At 40.3% G+C, this 18,728-nt stretch overlaps 1 long non-coding RNA gene across 1 annotated transcript in view; it reads right to left on the bottom strand.

Moving 5' to 3' along the window:
* LOC126953732 (uncharacterized) overlaps window positions 1–2,014 on the bottom strand; it is a 43,403-nt gene extending 41,389 nt beyond the window's left edge. Inside the window, exon 1 of the long non-coding RNA XR_007725327.1 lies at window positions 1,603–2,014. This is a non-coding gene — a long non-coding RNA (uncharacterized LOC126953732). The remainder of the gene's footprint in view (window positions 1–1,602) is intronic.
* Window positions 2,015–18,728: the final 16,714 nt, after the last annotated feature.

The raw sequence follows: 18,728 nt of genomic DNA, 5'->3' as shown, positions 1-18,728 counted from the left end.
GCTGAGAGTTTAACCTGTGCAGTAATTCAGCCAGTCTCAGGATAAGATTCTGTGTTTGATTTTCAGCAATCATAGCCCTGCTGCTAAAAGCAATAATGATATTTCAGGGCACACATAGAAGATTTCAGGTTTTGTACATGGGGCTTAAACTGAAGATTCAAATCCCTGAGCTCATCCTTTTCTTTCCCCACTTTGTCCGGTGACATTTGGATCAACCAGCCAATCTCATTATACTTGTTAGTTTGCAAAAAAAAAAAAAATTGTTCATAAGTATATACATAGCCCCCACAACCACCCCCAGCTCCTTGCTTCTTGTAAGAGGTTGCTAAGGAGTATCCAATGGTGGTATTTTACATATCTCTATTGTAAGATCATGCCATGGACTACCGGTGCTCTCATTACTACTAAAAATAAAGTCATAAGCATCTTTAAATCTAATCAGATTAGAGAGCCAATTCCAGAAACCACAGAACCAATTCAGAAAACCCATCGTTAACATTCCTTTTTTTTCTTTTAAATTTAATTTAATTTAATTTTTTGAGACAGGGTCTCATTCTATTGCCCAGGCTGTAGTGCAGTGGTACTATCGCAGCTCACTGCAGCTTCAGCTGCCTGGGCTCAAGCAATTTTCTCACTTCAGCCTTCTGAGTAGCTAGGACCATAGACACACTACCCTATGCCTGGCTAGTTTTTTCTTTTTTTATTTTTCGTAGAGATGAGGTCTCACTATGTTACCCAGGCTGCTCTCAAACTCCTGGGCTCAGGCGATCGTCCTACCTTGGCCTCCCAAAATGATGGGATTACAGGCGCGAGCCACAGCACCTGGACTTCATCCTTAACATTCTGTTTCTCTAGAACTATAAAGGAAGTGGGAATAGTCATACGACATTGCACATGTACTAAATGCACTGAATTGTACACTTAAAAATGTTTAAAATATTAATTTTACGTGTATTTTACCACAATAAATAAATAAATAAATAAACCAGTTACAAAAAAAGGAAAAGAAATAACCCAGGCCTGAATGAAGGTAGGCAAGGGCAAAAAGACCCTCAATTCAGAGTTTAACTCAACAGGAAGTGCTGATCAATTTGATGGTTGAATAAGGATAAAAGCTCAGAGTTTTAGAGTTTTAAGAAATAAAATATGAGTCTAAGGTTTTCTATCTGTAACTTTACATTCATCTTTCTTCTAGGATTTAGTCAAAAGTCTTTTCAACTTTTGGACCAATGATTCTATGCTAATTTGCACTTTCAACTGAACATTCATACTGTAATTTTGTCCCAGGCAGAATTAAATTCAAGCCCAGATTCTGGGCTTGAATCTTTACCTACTTACCAAGATGTACCTACTTCTTCCGGAGACAACATTCATGATTCTTAAAGATTTCACAAGCGTGCTTTCTAAAGTAAATTATAAACAGTGCCAAAGAATTTGCTTCACTACATGCCTATAGGGTGGTGAATCAGGCTTAACTCTTCCTCCCCCACCCCCATTTCCCCATTCACATCTCACCTGACGTCTTCCTTTGACCTACTTTTTCAGAAATCAAAGAAGTAATCTTAGGTGGTGATTTGAAGTCCCACAGCCATTGGTACTTACTCCTCTTAAGCTACTCTGCTTTCTGTTCCTTCTGTCTACTGTCCAGGGCAAGTGGCTGGAAGTAGTAAGGGGTCAATGCCAAGTGAAATCCTCTGGCGTTTTCTTCTGACATCCAGGAATCTGCAAAGTGAGTTTGCTGGGAGCGTCCAGTTTTTTCAGCTTAACGTTAGGTGTACTTTCTGTCTTCGGCACAAATTGTTTCCAAATGCCTGTGGGTTGCAATATGATTTTCCCATCTTGAAAATCTATTAAAAAGGAAGAGATTCTTCACTTCTCCCCACCCCACCTCCAGGCACTGCAGATGGCAATTAACACCCTACACAGCCCCTCCCCGTAGCATCATCAATTTTTTGCCTGCATTGCATCTACTTCACAGTTTGAGACATGCCAAATCACACACGTTCTAAGTACTTGTTGCTAGCAACAAATCTCTCTTCCTCAGTGGCCAAGCAGACTATATTTGGAATGTCAGAGCACCTAGCCCTTCCCTGGCCCACTTCCTTTAGCTGAGAAGTCTCCAAGCCTTAAAGTAACCTCACCCATGTTTCCTTGGGTTCTGCTTGTTGAAGGAACTCTTTGGATGAACTCGGCAAAACACAAAGTGACAACAAAACAGAGAAACAATCAGATTCTTTTCCATGAACTCCTTTTCTTTAAAAGTGAGTGTTATTAAGCCCTACCTTATGGAAAAATTGTGAATGTATTTAATGAGCTCATCAAAATATACATACATATATATATATATAGAGAGAGAGAGAGAGAGAGAGAGAGAGAGAGTCTCACTCTGTTGCCCAGGCTGGAGTGCAGTGGCACAATCTCGGCTCGCTGCAACCTCCATCATCTCACAGGTTCAAGCAATTCTCCTGCCTCAGCCTCCCAAGTAGCTGGGATTACAGGCGCTCACCACCAAGCCCAGCTAATTTTTTTTTTCTTTTTGGAGACAGAATCTCGTTCTGTTGCCCAGGCTGGAGTGCAATGGGGCAATCTTGGCTCACTGAAACCTCCGCCTCCTGGGTTCAAGCTTCCTGCCTCAGCCTCTCGAGTAGCTGGGACTACAGGCAAATGCTGCCAAACCAGACTAATTTTTTTGTATTTTAATAGAGATGGGGTTTCACCGGGTTGCCCAGGCTGGTCTTGAACTCCTGAACTCAGGCAATCCACCTCCCTTGGCCTCCCAAAATGCTAAGATTCCAGGCATGAGCCACTGTGCCCGGTCTAATTTTTGTATTTTTAGTAGAGACCAGGTTTTGCCATGTTGGTCAGGCTGGTCTCATACTCCTGACCTCAGGTGATCTGCCGACCTTGGCCTCCCAAAGTCCAAAGTGCTGGGATTACAGGTGTGAGCCACCGCGCCCGGCCTGAGCTCATCAAAATATTAAAACTAGTCCATCTTTAATGGCAGTGTAGACCTAGCACATGGCTGGCAGTGTATAACTGCCAGGTGTTTCTCTTTTTCTCACTGTTTCTCTCTCTTTTTTATTGAGGTAAAATTCACATAACATAAACCAAATCATTTTAAAGTGAACAATTAAATGGCATTTTGTACTTTCACAGTGTTGTACAATCACATCTCTATCTAGTTCCTAAATATTTCCATCCCCCGCAAAAGGAAAGGCATCCCCATTAACCACTCTCCATTTCCCTCTCCTGAGCCTTCACAAACAACAATCGACTTCCTGTCTCTGTTCATTTAACCTGTTTTGGTTATTTTATTTAAATGGATTTATATGTGTCTGGCTCCATTCGCTTAGTGTAATATTTTTTAAGTTTTTCCATATTGTAACACGTTTTGGTAATTTATTTCTTGTTATATCTGAACAATCTTCTGTTGTATGGATATACCACAATTCGTTATCTATTTAACTGTTGATGAACATTTGTGCTGTTTCACCCTTTGATGTTTGTAAATTATAAATAGGGCTGCCATGAACACACATGTACATGTATTGGTTTGAGTGCCTGTTTTCAATTCTTTTGAGTATATAACCGGGAGTGAAATTGGTATTCACCCTTTTTTTTCTTCTCTTAATGATCTCATGTCTGCATGATCCTTAATGATGCCCTGTTTTAAAATTCCTGACGTTGTTTGTCACTAGTTCATTTGTCTCTAGTTTAACTGACCAATCTTGACAGCAATTTTTCACTTTTATTAGTATTTTAAGGAATCTGCCTGTGGTTTGGAGAACCTTGTCTGCTTATACATTTGAATTAGTGATAATGATTGCTTTCTCTTTGGATTTGTTTCGCCACTCCTTTGGTAATGTCTGGAGAGGGCTGCTTAACTGACATGATCGAGGCTCCATTTGTATGTCCTGGGATCCCTCATCAGGCCTGTGCACTCCCAGACAGGAACCTGCATCTTTGTCCGAGGGCCATCCCTAGGCTGCCTGAACTTACTTAGCCTATGGGCATAGTGGGCTGGAGGTGCGTGGGAACTAACAGCCTCCGGAGGAAACCTTTAACTAAAGACCAAAGGCTGTCAGGGTGTAAACACCCTTCTTGCCCTTCGCCTGGGATAATTCTGAAGCATATTTTACTTAGTTTTCTAGAGTTCTTCTTGGTAATTAATGCAATCAAGCTCCAGTCTCCTGCTGTGATGACTGCCTTCATAATACACCCTTTATTATTTATCTGTCTTCCCTCCATATCTCACTTCCTATCTGTTCCTACTTGTCTATTTCCCTGTGAGGGACTGAACTGTGAGCCCCTCAAATTCAACATATGAAGCCCCTAAATTTATTTGTTCGAGTCTGAAGTCAAGGTACCTAAGAGTGTGGCTTTATTTGGAGATACAGCTTGAAAGAGGTGATGAAATTAAAATGAGATCATGAAGGTGCACCCTAATCCACTATGACTGGTGTCCTTATAAGAAGAGATTAGGACGCAGACACACACAGAGGGAATCCCATGGGCAGACACAGGGAGAACACAGACATCTGCAAGCCAAGGGCAGGGGCCTCAGAAGAAACCAAACCTGCTGACTCCTTGATCTCAGATTTCAGCCTCAAGAACTGTGAGAAAAAAAAAATTTCTGTTGTTTAAGCCACCTAGCCTGTGATACTTTGTTACGGCAGCCCAAGCTAATTAATTCACTCCCAATTAAACTGTTTGCCCTTGAATCCTTGGCTCAAGGTCTGCTTCTGGGGAACCCAAGCTAAGATTCAAAGTTTATTGATTTTTTTCAGTGTTTCTTCTTTTCTAAATATGCATTTGAAGCTATAAATTCCCTTCTAAGCATGGCTAACACTCTGATATGTAGTATTTGATAGTGTAATGATAAGTATTTGTAGTATAATGGTAAGCTTTGATAGGCAGTATTATTATTTAATTCAAAGTATTTTCCATTGCAATTTCTATTTAACCTGTGGCTTATTATAACTCAGAAGAGTTTTACATTGGCCTTATAGATGCTCCTGACACAGGTGTCACTTCTGCTCACAACTCAAATGACCAGAACTAGCCACAGGGCTCCACCCAGCCACAGGGGAGCAGAAAGTACAACCTACTGTGTTGTTGTTGCATAGAACATCTTTCTACATGTTTCCTCTTGCATAGGTGCTAGAATTGCTTTAGAATAGGCTATAAACCTGGGGTGGAATCACTAAGCCATCTTATTAAACCCATCTACCATTTTATTGGAAATCGCCAAGCTGCTTTCCAAAGTGATTGTGCAAGTACACATATTGCCTGTGCATATTCTTCTGCACCCTCACAACCCTTCATATTATCAGACTTTTAAAATTTTTTGACAATTTTGGAGGCATGAAACAGTATCCTATTGTGTTTTAATTTGCATTTCCCCTACTAATAGGCAGGTCAGGCTTTTTCATTTGTTTGTGGTTGTTGTTGCTTTTTGTGTTTGTTTTTTGAGACGGAGTCTTGCTCTGTCATCAGGCTGGAGTGCATTGGCATGATCACAGCTCACTGCAACTTCCACCTCCCAGGTTCAAGCGATTCTCCTGCCTCAGCCTCCCAAGTAGCTGGGACTACAGGCACCTGCCACCACGCCCAACTGATTTTTGTATTTTTAGTAGAGACGGGTTTTCACCATGTTGACCACGCTGGTCTCTATCTCTTGACCTCATGATCCACCCACCTCAGCCTCCCCAAGTATTGGGATTACAGGCGTGAGTCACCGCGCCCGGCTAGGTCAGGTCTGTTTTATACCACATGTCCTGTGATGGTTTCTACTTTATATAATTGTATTCTTAAAATAAATTTTATGAAATATTTTCCATTTTAATAAAAATTAAGTTTTTGTCCTATTTGATAATAATTCGTGGCTCATTTCCCAATAGTTTACATCATAATTCTCTAAAACTAATCCTTGCATTTTAGCAAGATTTCAGGTCTATTTAATTAGCAAGGCTGAATTTAAGAATGAACTTGAACTTTATCAGGGGTCAGTAAACTTTTTTTTGGTAAAAGATCAATAGACATTTTTTATCTTATTTATTTTTTTGCTTTGCAGTCCACATGGCCTCTGTTGCAACTACTCAGCTCTGTTGGTATAGCTGAAAAGCAGATATAGACAATATGGTGTGGCTGTGCTTCCACAAAACTTCACTTGTGGACACTAAAATGTAAATTTTGTGTAATTTTCACATGTTACAAAATATAACTCTTCTTTTGACTTTTTCCTCAGCTATTTAAAGATGTAAAAATCATTCTTGACTCAGACTATATAAAACAGAGGCAACAGGCCATAGTTTGCTCTTGGGCCCTAGCTTGGCACCCCCTGAACTATATGAAAGCTTGACTCTAAAGGCAAAGAATGTGATAGAAGCTGTCTACCTGCTGTTAATGCAACCCACATTGCAATCAACATGAAGGATTAAGATCTCGGCTAGGTCTTTCAATCGTCTTTCTCTATTTTTGTGTCTTACAAGGATTTTCTTAGATAAGTTTCATGAGCACGGTAGATCCAATGGTCTCAAAAGATTTACCCTGCATTCTGCAAGCACAGGTGTTTCACACAGCAAAGCCCAGGAACACAGGTCTTGCAGCCTCTGGATAACCAGACCAAACTCGTCTCTCACCAGTAGTTCAAAAAAACCCATGCTATCCTTATGCAAATAAACTTATGAAATGCTTTGCCAAATGATTTGTTCAGAACAGTAAAAGCTGGATACCACTTTGTGTGGAAGAAGAGGAGATCCAGTAATGACAATACATCTTTTGTCAGAAAGACTTACAAAGGCTGTGACATTCTTCTTTGGAGTGTTGTCATTGTGTTGGAAGGGATGAAGTGGTTCTAGGGCACACAAAAAAAGGGTTATGAACATCTGAGAAGACTACAGATAAGTCCTTACTGCTGATTTTGGACACAGGTAGGTTACAGAGATGTTACACAAGCCCTCTGGCTTATCAGTCACCCAGGGTCTGCCTCTGCAAGGCTAATACCATGGTCACTATACTCTATCTCTCTGAAACGCTCTGGAGTCTATTCCACATGTAACTGAATGTTTGTTCAGGTAGAAAACCACACTTTGGCCAAATAAGTCTTTGGTTTGTTCCAGGCCAGCCATATGAAGATTCAGATGAGCAACCTGTGCTTCCTTTGCCTTATCTCTCAAGAGCTGGGGCTTTATTTCTATTCCACCTTGAACAATTTTGTTTGAGTACAACATATTTACTGATATTGTCAGCTCAAGTCATTGTGGAATGAATACTTAGATGCTGCGTTCTTCCAAAAACTGAGCAGAACCTCCCTCCTGTGAACATTTTCAATAGGTTGTTTTCAAGGTGAGAAAGTGGGAGGGAGAAGGGGACGAGCATCGAAGTAAATATTTTTTTCTTCTTTTACTTTTGCTACTGGGAACTTTCCTGTCGAGGAAGGCAGGTCCCCTTTTATTTTATCAGATGCAGAGGAGTTATGGTACCTCTGTTACCAGTTCCTTATCCACAATTTATGTTTGTAACAAGGGACCTGTTGCTACCAGTTACTGATGAAAACAAAAGCTGGTGGCTTTCTGGAAGAAGGGGGCAGGTCAAGAGAGTTGCATCATGGCCACACTCCTCTAAGTTTCTAATTGTCTTTTTATTTTTTGAGACAGAGTCTCATTCTGTTGTCCAAGGTGGAGTGCAGTGGCTCAGTTTCAACTCACTGCAACTTCCGCCTCCCGGTTCAAGCGATTCTCCTGCCTCAGCCTCCCGAGTGGCTGTGACTACAGACCCATGCCACCATGCCTGGCTAATTTTTGTATTTTTTGTAGAGACAAGGTTTTGCCATATGGGCCAGACTGGTCTCAAACTCCTGACCTCAGGGGATCCACTCACCTCGGCCTCCCAAAGTGCTGGGATTACAGGCATGAGCCACCGTGCCTGGCTCCTAATTGTCTTTTTAAAAGCCTTTTCCCCTTTTTTGTGTGTGAGTTATCTTCACCTTCACTGACCACCAATAACAAAAAAATAAGAAATAAAGAAGTGAAGTGAGAGATGTTTAGAATATTTCTGTGATGTCAAGGCAGATCCAGTAATTAAAGTTTTCCCTTCTGCCTATCTCAATTTGATCCCAATACACATTTTCTTTTTTTTTTAGGTAAGTAACTTCAGATTTCATAACCCACTATAGCATATAATTCTCAGGCTGTTAATGGAGTAGAAGTCATTCCTGTGGCTGGTATATCTGAACTGCCTGCATATCAATATCTTTTGAGAGAGAGCACCAAATAATCATTCGAAGCCTAGAAGTGAAAAAGAACAATCCATTCACACGTGAAACATTTATTGGATATCTTATATTTTAAAAACATTGGCTCATCACTCTGGGATATGAATAAAAAATTAGAGGAGAAAAGATGAATATAAAAACATACGGCAACTGAAGAAGGACCGAAGAGCTGATAGCAAGGATTCTGTCTCAGGTGTTTCCAAAGGCAGAGAGAGTCTACAAATCAGTTCCAAAGACATGTGTTCTCCCTTCCTCCAATTCAGCTACCACCACGACTCCACCTGGCCCCTTAGGGACTCACACTCCTCTTGTATTTCAGGGAGGAGAACAAAACTGGTTCTACCTTAGGAACCAAAACAAGAACATGGGTCCTGTGCTAATCTGAAAGGTATTTTTATCTAAGGAAAAGACTTGGGTTTTTTTCATGTTAAGGTTAGATATTTTCTCTGGGGACTGTGATGAGCACCTCCTGAAAAGTGAAAATCTAACGGGGTGTGTGTGTGTGTGTGTGTCCCCGTATATGTGTGTGTGTGTGTGGAGGTGTGTAGAAGTTTCTTCTAGAATTATAAAATTTCTTTTCTTAGGTAATAATTTTCACATTTGCTAAGTTCTGAGTGAATCTAAACTATTTTGCTTTGAGTTTGTCTTCCTATTACTAATCCATTTTCTGCTCTAGAGGATTTTGAAGATAAGGTAGGTTTTGAACCTAGCCCACTGACTGCCAAGCAATAGTCATTTATATGGAAAGTAAAAAAAAATAAAGAAGTTATTGGCATCAGAATTGACTCGGTCCTTAAAATATTCCACACCTAGATTTCTCAAAGAACTAAAAACAAAACTACTATTTCACCCAATCTCACTACTGGGGATACACCCAAAGAGAAAGAAGTCATCATATCAAAAAGATGTCTGTACTCAAATGTTTATCACAACACTGTTCACAATAGCAAAGACATGGAAGCAACCGAAGTGTTCATCAGTGGAGGACTGGATAAAGGAAATGGGACAGACTATTCACCATGGAATACTTATCCATCCATGGAAAAGAACAAAATCATGTCTTTTGCACCAACATGATGGAACCAGAGGCCATTGTCCTATGCAAAATAACTCAGAAACAGAAAGTCAAATACCACATGTTCTCACTTGTGAGAGCTAAACAATGAGTACATGTGGACATACACAGTGAGTGGAATAATAGACATTGGCGTCTACAGAAGATGGGAAGGTGGGAGGGGTTTGACAATTGGAAAGTTGCCCATTGGGTACCATGTTCTCTATTCAGGTCATGAGTTTACTAAAAGCCCAGACTTCACGTCTATGCAATATATGCCTGTGAGAAATCCGCACTTGTACTCCCTAAATATATAAACATTAAAAATAAATAATTAAATAATCCATACCTAAACCATTTGCAGTAGAAGATTTTTGCACTGTTTTATTTTCTTGGGGTCATTTCCTACCCTGTGTTTTGGCCATCTGCGTATGGTTATGGAATCACTGTCTCTGAGGATGCGCTTTCCTCTTTCCTGAGCTGGCGAAACCTAGGGGAATCACTAGAATAAACTTGACTCTCTATTTATGCGGATTTGCTTCACAGGGAATCCTTTGTATCAACTGAGTCACTGCCATCAAAATATCCATGGGAAGTTCACATAACCTCATTTCCCTCTGTTAATGCTACTGAGTAAGGCACAAGACAGGAATATTCTTAGAGATATATGGCTTCCTCTTAATCAGAGCTGGCTTAGAGTAGAGAAACAGGGTCCCTGGGGACAAAGGAAGGCACTCATGAACTCTGGCCACTGTAAGACAAACAATGGAGACCTTATTCTTAATTTAGACTCTAAGTAAAGGTTTTCCTGGTGACCTGGTTCCTCTGGAGGCATCGCACTGCTCCAGTGATGTTTTAGCAACTTGCCCTGGTACCCTGAGTTCCCACCTTGCTCCTTGTCACCCATTTTCTTTCAGGGTATCTGGAATTTTCCTCTGATTTACACATTTCCTCCATAGTTCTGCACAATACCAAAAATAAATATAATTTCCTTCCTCTTAAAACCCGATAACCATTAGGCTAGAAGAAGAGCTACTGTTTGGGAAAAAAAAAAAAAGTCTCCATATCACATCCTGCCTAGCAGTAAATTCAAACTTGATCTCATAGTGAGGACAGCCTGATTTTTCTCATGCTTAGGAAATCACCAAGCCATGGTGACACTTTCCTGGATGTAGCTATTGTAGCATACTGGGGCCCCTGAGCCATGCAGGGTCACACAGTTTGTCTGGGGTGAGAGGTCTCATTCAAAATGCATTATGCCAAATTTCCCTTTCAATTAAGTTTTGGCTATACCACCTCCACTGCCCCACCTGTAAAATGAGGAAACTTCTCTTATAAGAGAATGAGAAAAGAAGGAAGAAGGAGGAGTGTCCAGAGGGATAGAAGGGGAGGGGAAGGTGATTTTTCTTTTCTTTTCTTTTCTTTTCTTTTTTCTTTCTTTCTTTCTTTCTTTCTTTTTTTCTTTCTTTCTTTCTTTCTTTCTTTCTTTCTTTCTTTCTTTCTTTCTTTCTTTCTTTCTTTCTTTCTTTCTTTCTTTCTTTCTTTCTTTCTTTCTTTCTTTCTTTCTTTCTTTCTTTCTTTCTTTCTTTCTTTCTTTTTTGAGATGGAGTCTCACTCTGTCACCCAGGCTGGAGTGCAGTGGTGGTATCACTGCAATCTCTGCCTCCCAGGTTCAAGCTATTCTCCTGCCTCAGCTTCCCGGGTAGCTGGGACTACAGGCGCACACCACCACGCCCAGCTAAGATTTTTGTATTTGTGGTACAGACAGTGTTTCACCATGTTTGCCAGGCTGGACTTGAACTCCTGACCTCAGGTGATCTGCCCGCCTTGGCCTCCCAAAGTGCTGGGATTACAGGCATGTGCCACTGAACCAGGCCCCGGAAGGTGGTTCTATAAAGACCTGGCCTTCCTCCGGCTGTCATCTGCCGATGGTCTAGAAGAGCAGATTTTGGGAGGCCTAATTCTACAGCTGCCCAGGGATGTCCAGAGGCGCTGAAGTACCAGCTTTCCTCTACCAAGGAAGATCCCTGAAATCACCCACAATGAACAGTGCATCATCTTTCAATAGAGGAAATTCAGCCCGTTTTTTCCATTATTGGAACGTATCTCTGCATCTCTTCCTGAGCACTACATAGAGTAGTTGGCACGCATTTCGGAGCCATGTTGTGTGAAAAATATGGCTCACCATGTAGTTGGATGTGAGTAAGTTAAATGTGACTGGAATCCATCTCCACTGTAATGCAAAAGGTATGGGCATTCTCCCACCTGGTCCTTGAGAACCCTGGCAAAATATTTGTGATCTTCTGAATTTAATATAGTTACAGGGTAATTGACAGGCAGAACTACACTTCCCTTCTTCCCCAGGAAATGCCTGGTATTCATTCTATATTAAATTTGTTTGATTTCAAAGATCAACTGGATAATTCATGGCTTCCTGCTCTTTCCCTTACTCAAATGCCTTCCCACTCTATTTATGAGTCCAGAACAGGTCAACATTTGAGGACCTAGTAAATCAAGTTGAGTTTGGATTTCCGTTGCAATTTTGTGACTTCCTATATGAGCACTTTATATCACAGAGAAGGAAGTCTGGAGAGCAGGAGAGAGATAGTTCAGAGAAGTCTCCACTCATATTTATGAAGACATGTAAAAACATTCTCCCCAGCCCCCACATCTCCCCTTTTTTAACACCCAGAATTCCAAAAGAATGAGCATTATTTTCATTGATTGCTGCCACAAGCAAGAACAACAGGGCCAATCTATATTTTCTCCCACAAAATTTGGAGAGGCATGTTATATAGAGAAATGACTAAAGGAAAAAAATTCATGCAAGTATAACAGAATGGTGTTTGCTTATTGTGATTTGTTAATATACGTCCCTTGAACTGAACTAGATAAAAGTAAATAAATACTATGATTTGTCTTGTGCCAGTATGCTTAAAAATGCAATTTTATTTCATCCTTCCTGTCATCTTACAACATTTCCAAATATTAATTTAAACATTTCATAACTCCAGTGTACATTTTGCATCAGGATAAGTGGTATTGTATTGAAAAAGTTATCACAATTTTATTTTCTTTTCCTTTTTAGAGACAGAATCCACCGTGTTGCCCAGGCTGGCCTCAAACTCCTGGACTGAAGGAATCCTCCCACTTCAGCCTCCCAAGTAGCTAGGACTACAGGTGTGCACCATCAAGCCCGACCATCACAATTTTCTAATCAATTCCCAGGCTGATATAATTATTGAACGTGAAAGAGTAAATACAGATAGGTGACAAAACCAAATTGGAGGTTGAGATTATCTTGCCCAGTCCAGATCCTGCTTTCAAACAAGATTTGGGATATTGTCTCAGAGAATTCCCAACAAACATAGAATGAAATAAAATCCAGATGAGAGAAACAAATAAAGAGCTATGAGAAAGCAAACGAGGAGGTGGTCATGTCTGTGAGAAAGTTCTGAGAACACTTTCACAGAGAAGATAATTGTGGAGCAAGGGGCATGGACCCCACTGGTTCTGCCTTACGTGGTCCCAGAAGCAGCCTAGCTTAACAATTCGTAGATTCTCAATAAGAAGTTGTTGAATTTATAATGGAAGGAAAGATGAAGAGATAAGAACTAAAGTTGTACTCTTAGAAAATATCTATATGTAGAGGGCAAAAGAAGGAAAAGGAAGACAACAAGAAGAGGAAAGTAAATAGAAAACTAGGCATAGTATGAAGGGATGTCAAAAAGAATTTGGTGGGCAGTATTTTCTAGCGCTGTAGAATAATGCTACTTAAAGTACGGTCCTCAGATGAGTAGCATAAGTATTAACTAGGAACCTGCTGGTAATACAAATCCTTGGCCCATCCTAGACCTACTCTATCAGAGTCTCTTGGAGTGGGGGCCCAGAATCTGTGTTTAATGAGCTCTCAAAGTGATCTTTATGCACATTAAAGTTTAAGAAAAAACGTGGCATATTTCTGGAAGATAAGTTGCTACTAACAGAACTCAAGTTTCTGATTCTTAGAACCAAATTCTTGCAATCTCCTAGGATCTTCCCAGAATTAAGTCACAGGGAAATTACTGTATTAAATTGCTAATGTATAAATGGTTCAAGGTAAATAGCTTATTGCATGCTTTATTTTAAAATCTTTCTTTCATTGTAATGTCCCACTTCAGTTAGAGTGATAAGGAAAACAGCATTAAACTTCCTCAGTTAATAATACCTGAAAACCACTCCAGTATATTATTAAACAACTCAGTTCACCTCTGTCAGCTACAGCCTCAAGAAAAATTACAAAATGTTTTGAATTAAACAAAAATGAAAATACAACATCTCTAAATATACAGGATGAAGATAAAGTGGTACTTGAAGGGATATTCATAGCATCAAGTGATTTTATTAGAAAAGAAGAAAGACCTCAATTTTAAAATCCCAGCTTTCAATTTAAGAAACTAGAAAAAGAAAAGCAAAAGAAACCCAAAGGTAGCAGAAGAAAAAATATATAAAGATAAGAACAGAAATCAACAGAATTTATAAAATAAAACAATAGAGAAAAATCAATGAAGTAAAAAGTTGGTTCTTTGAAAGATCAATAGAATTAATAAACTTTTAGCCAGTCTGACAAAGAAAGAGAGAAAAGGCAAATTACTACTACTGGAAATAAAAGACGGCACATAACTACGACTTCACAGATTTTAAAAATATAATAAAGGAATACTACAAAAACTCTGCAGACATAAATTCAAGTTAGTTAAAATGAACCAATTCCTTGAAAGACACAGACTATCAAATTCACCCAAGAAGAAAGAAATAACCTAAATAGCTCTATTCTTATTAAAGAAATTAAATTTGTAGTTTAAAATTTTTCAACAAAAGAAATCTTCAGACTCCAATGGTTTCACTCCTTAATTCTACCAAAAATTTAATAATGAAATAATACCAATTGTATATTACTTTTTGTTAAAATAGAAGAGAAGGAGGTTTTATTCATTTATTTATTTGAGACAGAGTCTCCCTCTATCGCCCAGGCTGGAGCACAGTGGTGCAATCTTGGCTCACTGCAACCTCCACCTCTTGGGTTCAAGCAAGTTCCTGCCTCAGCCTCCCAAGTAGCTGGGACTGTAGGCATGTGCCACCACGCCCAGCTAGTTTTTTTGTCTTTTTAGTGGAGATGGGGTGCCACCATTTTGGCCAGGCTGGTCTCGAACTCCTGACCTCATGATCCACTGACCTCAGCCTCCCAAAGTGCTAGGATTATAGGCATGAGCCACTGTGCCTGGCCGAAGGAGTTATTTTCTAAATCATTCTTTTAGGTCAGCAATACCCTGACATAAGAACCAGACAAAGACATTAAAGGAAAAGATAACTGCAGAAGAATATCTCCCATAAACATAGACAAAAAATTCTCAAAACAATATACTAGGAAATCAAATCCCACAGTATATAAAAAGAATAATACATCACAATTAACTACAATTTATCCTGGGAATCCAAGGTTTGTTCAATAGTAAAAAGTTGATCAGGCGTGGTGGTATGTACCTGTGGTCCCAGAACTTGGGAGGCTGAGACACAAGAATCACTTGAACCTGGGAGGCAGAGGTTGCAGTGAGCTGAGATCAAGCCACCGCACTCCAGCGACAGAGCAAGACTCTGTCTAAAAAAAAAAAAAAAAAAAAATCAACCATCATATTAATATATTTAAAAAATATTATATCAATTGATGTAGAAAAATCATTGGACAAAATTCAGCATCTATTTGTGATGAAAACTCTCAGCAAACAATGAGAAAAAGAGAAATTTTTAACTTTGATTTTTCTTAAGATTAGGAGAAAAATAAAAGATCTACTTTATTCTTAGTCAACATCATACTATAAAATCATCTACATAGAAATAGCCACGGTATCTAGCAAAAAGCTCCTAAAACTAATAAGTGAATTGTTTAAGCTTGGAAGATACAAGGTCCACATATACCAATCAATGGTATTTCTACAGACTAGAATCAACAGTTGGAAACAAATTAAAAGAATACTATCTTAGCTCATTTTGTGTGTATATATATACGCACACACGTGTATACATATATATGTATATGATATATACACACACACGTACATATATATATATATATCATAATACTTGAGACTTTTTAAAGAAAAGAAATTCATTTGGCTCATGGTTCTGGAGGCTGGGAACTCCAAGAGCAGGGCACTGGCATCTGGTAAGGGTCATCCCATGGTAGAATGGCCAGCAAGCACAAAAGACAGGAAGGGTGGGGCCGAATTTATTCTTTTATCTGGAATACACTCCTGAAATAACCAACCCACTTCCACAATCACAACATTATTCCATTTATGCGGGTAAAGACCTCATGGCCTAATCACTTCCTAAAGGCACAGCCTCTTAATACTGCTACAATGGCAATTAAATTTCAACATCAGTTTTGGTGGAGACATTCAATCCATAGCAAATACCATTTATAAAAACTCCCCCAAAATGAAATTTTTAGGTGAAAATCTAACAAAACTTATAAAGGATATGCATGCTGAAAACTACAAAATGCTAGTGAAAAATCAAAGAAGACCTAAATAAATGGAGACATATACCATGTTCATGGTTATGATGTCAATCATCCACCACTTAATCTACAGATTTAATGTTATTACCATCAGATTTTGTTTTTTGTAGGCACAAAAACATTCTAAAATTTATATTAAAAGGCAAAAGAACTAGAATAGCTGAAACAATTTTGGAAAAAAAGATAAAGTTGGCAGACACACTACTTGATTTGTTTTTTTTGTTTTTGTTTTTTTTTAAGTATGAGGCCAGGCACAGTGGCTCATGCCTGTAATCCCAGCACTTTGGGAGGCCAAGGCAGGAGGATTTCTTAAACCCGGAAGTTCAAGACCCGTGGGCAACAAAATGAGACCCCATCTCTACAAAAAAAATCAAAAAATTGGCCAGACATGGTGGTTCATGCCTGTAGTCTCAGCTGCTCAGAAGACTGAGGCAGGAGGATTGCTTGAGCCCAAGAAGCCGAGACTGCAGTGAGCCATGTTCCTGCCACTGCACTCTAGCCTGGGCAAGAGAGTGAGACCGTGTCTGTCCCCACCCCTGAAGAAAGGTGTGTCTATTGTGTTGCAAACTTTGTTTGCTAGGTTCTGGTACTGAGAAAATAAGGAATATGACATTATCCTTGCCTTGAAGCTACTTACAATTTGATGTAAACTCACTCTCAGTTTTACCCTGTGATTCCCTTCATCTTATGTTTACAAACACTTTTGTGCCCCTGCTTCCCAGCAGGCAAAACTAATAACCATATACATAGTGTTTGACAGATTGAGAAATACCTAGGCTTTGGACAGACGCCATTCTATTAAAGCTAATGCTTTCCAGGTCTGCCTGCTCTGGGTACTAGAATCTTGACCAAACGTTAACTGGATACCCGGCTTAAATTGTTCTGCTTAAATAATACATTAATGCAGCATTTATTGAGCACATTTTACTACATTTGCATTTGAATTAGGATAATATGATCTCTGCCTTCAAGGGGCTCTGAGGTTAGTGGGGACGTTAAACTCTAAATAGGCCGGGTGCGGTGGCTCAAGCCTGTAATCCCAGCACTTTGGGAGGCCGAGACGGGCGGATCACGAGGTCAGGAGATCGAGACCATCCTGGCTAACACGGTGAAACCCCGTCTCTACTAAAAAATACAAAAAACTAGCCGGGCGAGATGGCGAGCGCCTGTAGTCCCAACTACTCGGGAGGCTGAGGCAGGAGAATGGCGTAAACCCAGGAGGCGGAGCTTGCAGTGAGCTGAGATCCGGCCACTGCACTCCAGCCTGGGCGACAGAGCGAGACTCCGTCTCAAAAAAAAAAAAAAAAAAAAAAAAAACTCTAAATAAAGAAATTAATGAAAAAGATGGCATGGGACTGAAAAACAGGCCAGATGCCAAATAATCAAAGGCCTCAAATATTGTGCTAAAAAGTTGCAATTGTATCATACAGATGATGACAAGCCATTGAAGATTTTATGCAAAGGAGGATTCTCAATGACTTTATTCACTCCATTCAGTAAACAGTTACTGAATGTCTACTATACACCACGTGCTAGTCAAGATTCAGCGAGTACAAAAATAACTAAACCATGACCCTCACTCCAGCAAGCTCAACACCAAGAAACAGCCCACTGTGTGACACTGATTCATTTACAAGTGAAGCAGGATATTATCTTGTGGAAATAATCCATGAGGTTTTTTCTTTTTTCATTGCCCTCCCTCACCCCTCATGTAAGTAGCCATTGAGTTAACATCCCCACGTGAGAAAAATGACTGGGTTGAATGCAGAAATCAGCTCACATACTTCCTAGCTTTTGGTTTCAAAAGCATAAGCTCCAGAGTGGAGAGAATATCATGGAATCAGCAAATCCTGGGGGCCAGATGGAGGTTGGAGGATTGGGCTAAAGGGTGGATTCTTTCTTCCTCCACCCTCTCTCTACCGGACTAGAATCCCCCCTTCCACTGCAGGGAGGAGGAGGAGAGAAAGAGCCTGGGGTCTGTGCATCTCTGAGCAGTAGGAGGCCAGATGTGTCTCCTGGGTATGCTGCTGCAGCTGTAGGAAGTCTGCAGAGAGAGATGGATACCTGGCTATACAGGCAGCAGATGAAACCAAAGGCAGGTTTGCAAAGATGCCTGTGTTCTAGCCACAGCACATAGGCAGCAGAATGCCAGTGCACCCAAAGGGGCTGTGTGGAAAGAGACGATGGAACTTAGGGTTAACTGAGTCAGCAGAGGACTGCCAAACAGAGGGCTCTAATACCCCAACCCTAGTACCAGGCAGGGCCTCAGACCTAAGGCACAGTCCAGGAGTGGGGAGAGAGGGCCCCAAGGGTGACTGAATTTCAAGTTTTTCTAGCCTGGCAGAAAGTGCACTGTGCTCTAATGAATATAGTGAGATGTCTGTATTAGTCCATTGTCACACTGATATAAAGAATACCTGAGACTGGGTAATTTAAAAAGGAAAGAAGTTTAATTGACTCACAGTTCCACATGGCTGCGGAGACCTCAGAAAACTTACCATCATGGCAGAAGGTGAAGGGGAGGCAAGGCACGTCTTACGTGGCGGCAGGAGAGAGAGAGCATAGGGGAAACTGCCACTTTTAAACCATCAGATCTTGTGAGAGCTCCCTTACTATCACAAGAACAGCAGGGGGGAAACTGCTTCGATGACCTAATCACCTCCTACCAGGTCTCTCCTCCGACATGTGGGGATTCCAATTTGAGATGAGATTTGGGTGGGGATCCAGAGTCAAATCAATGTCTTACACAACTAAGCAGGTAGACTTGAGACTGAGTCCTGCTACACATGTCAGATGACTCTGAGACAGGATAGGTGACAGATTCTGCTAGGTCATAGTGA

This window comes from Macaca thibetana, chromosome 4, assembly GCF_024542745.1.
Source record: "Macaca thibetana thibetana isolate TM-01 chromosome 4, ASM2454274v1, whole genome shotgun sequence".
NCBI lineage: Eukaryota > Metazoa > Chordata > Mammalia > Primates > Cercopithecidae > Macaca > Macaca thibetana.
This window is presented reverse-complemented; position numbering and strand designations above follow the sequence as displayed.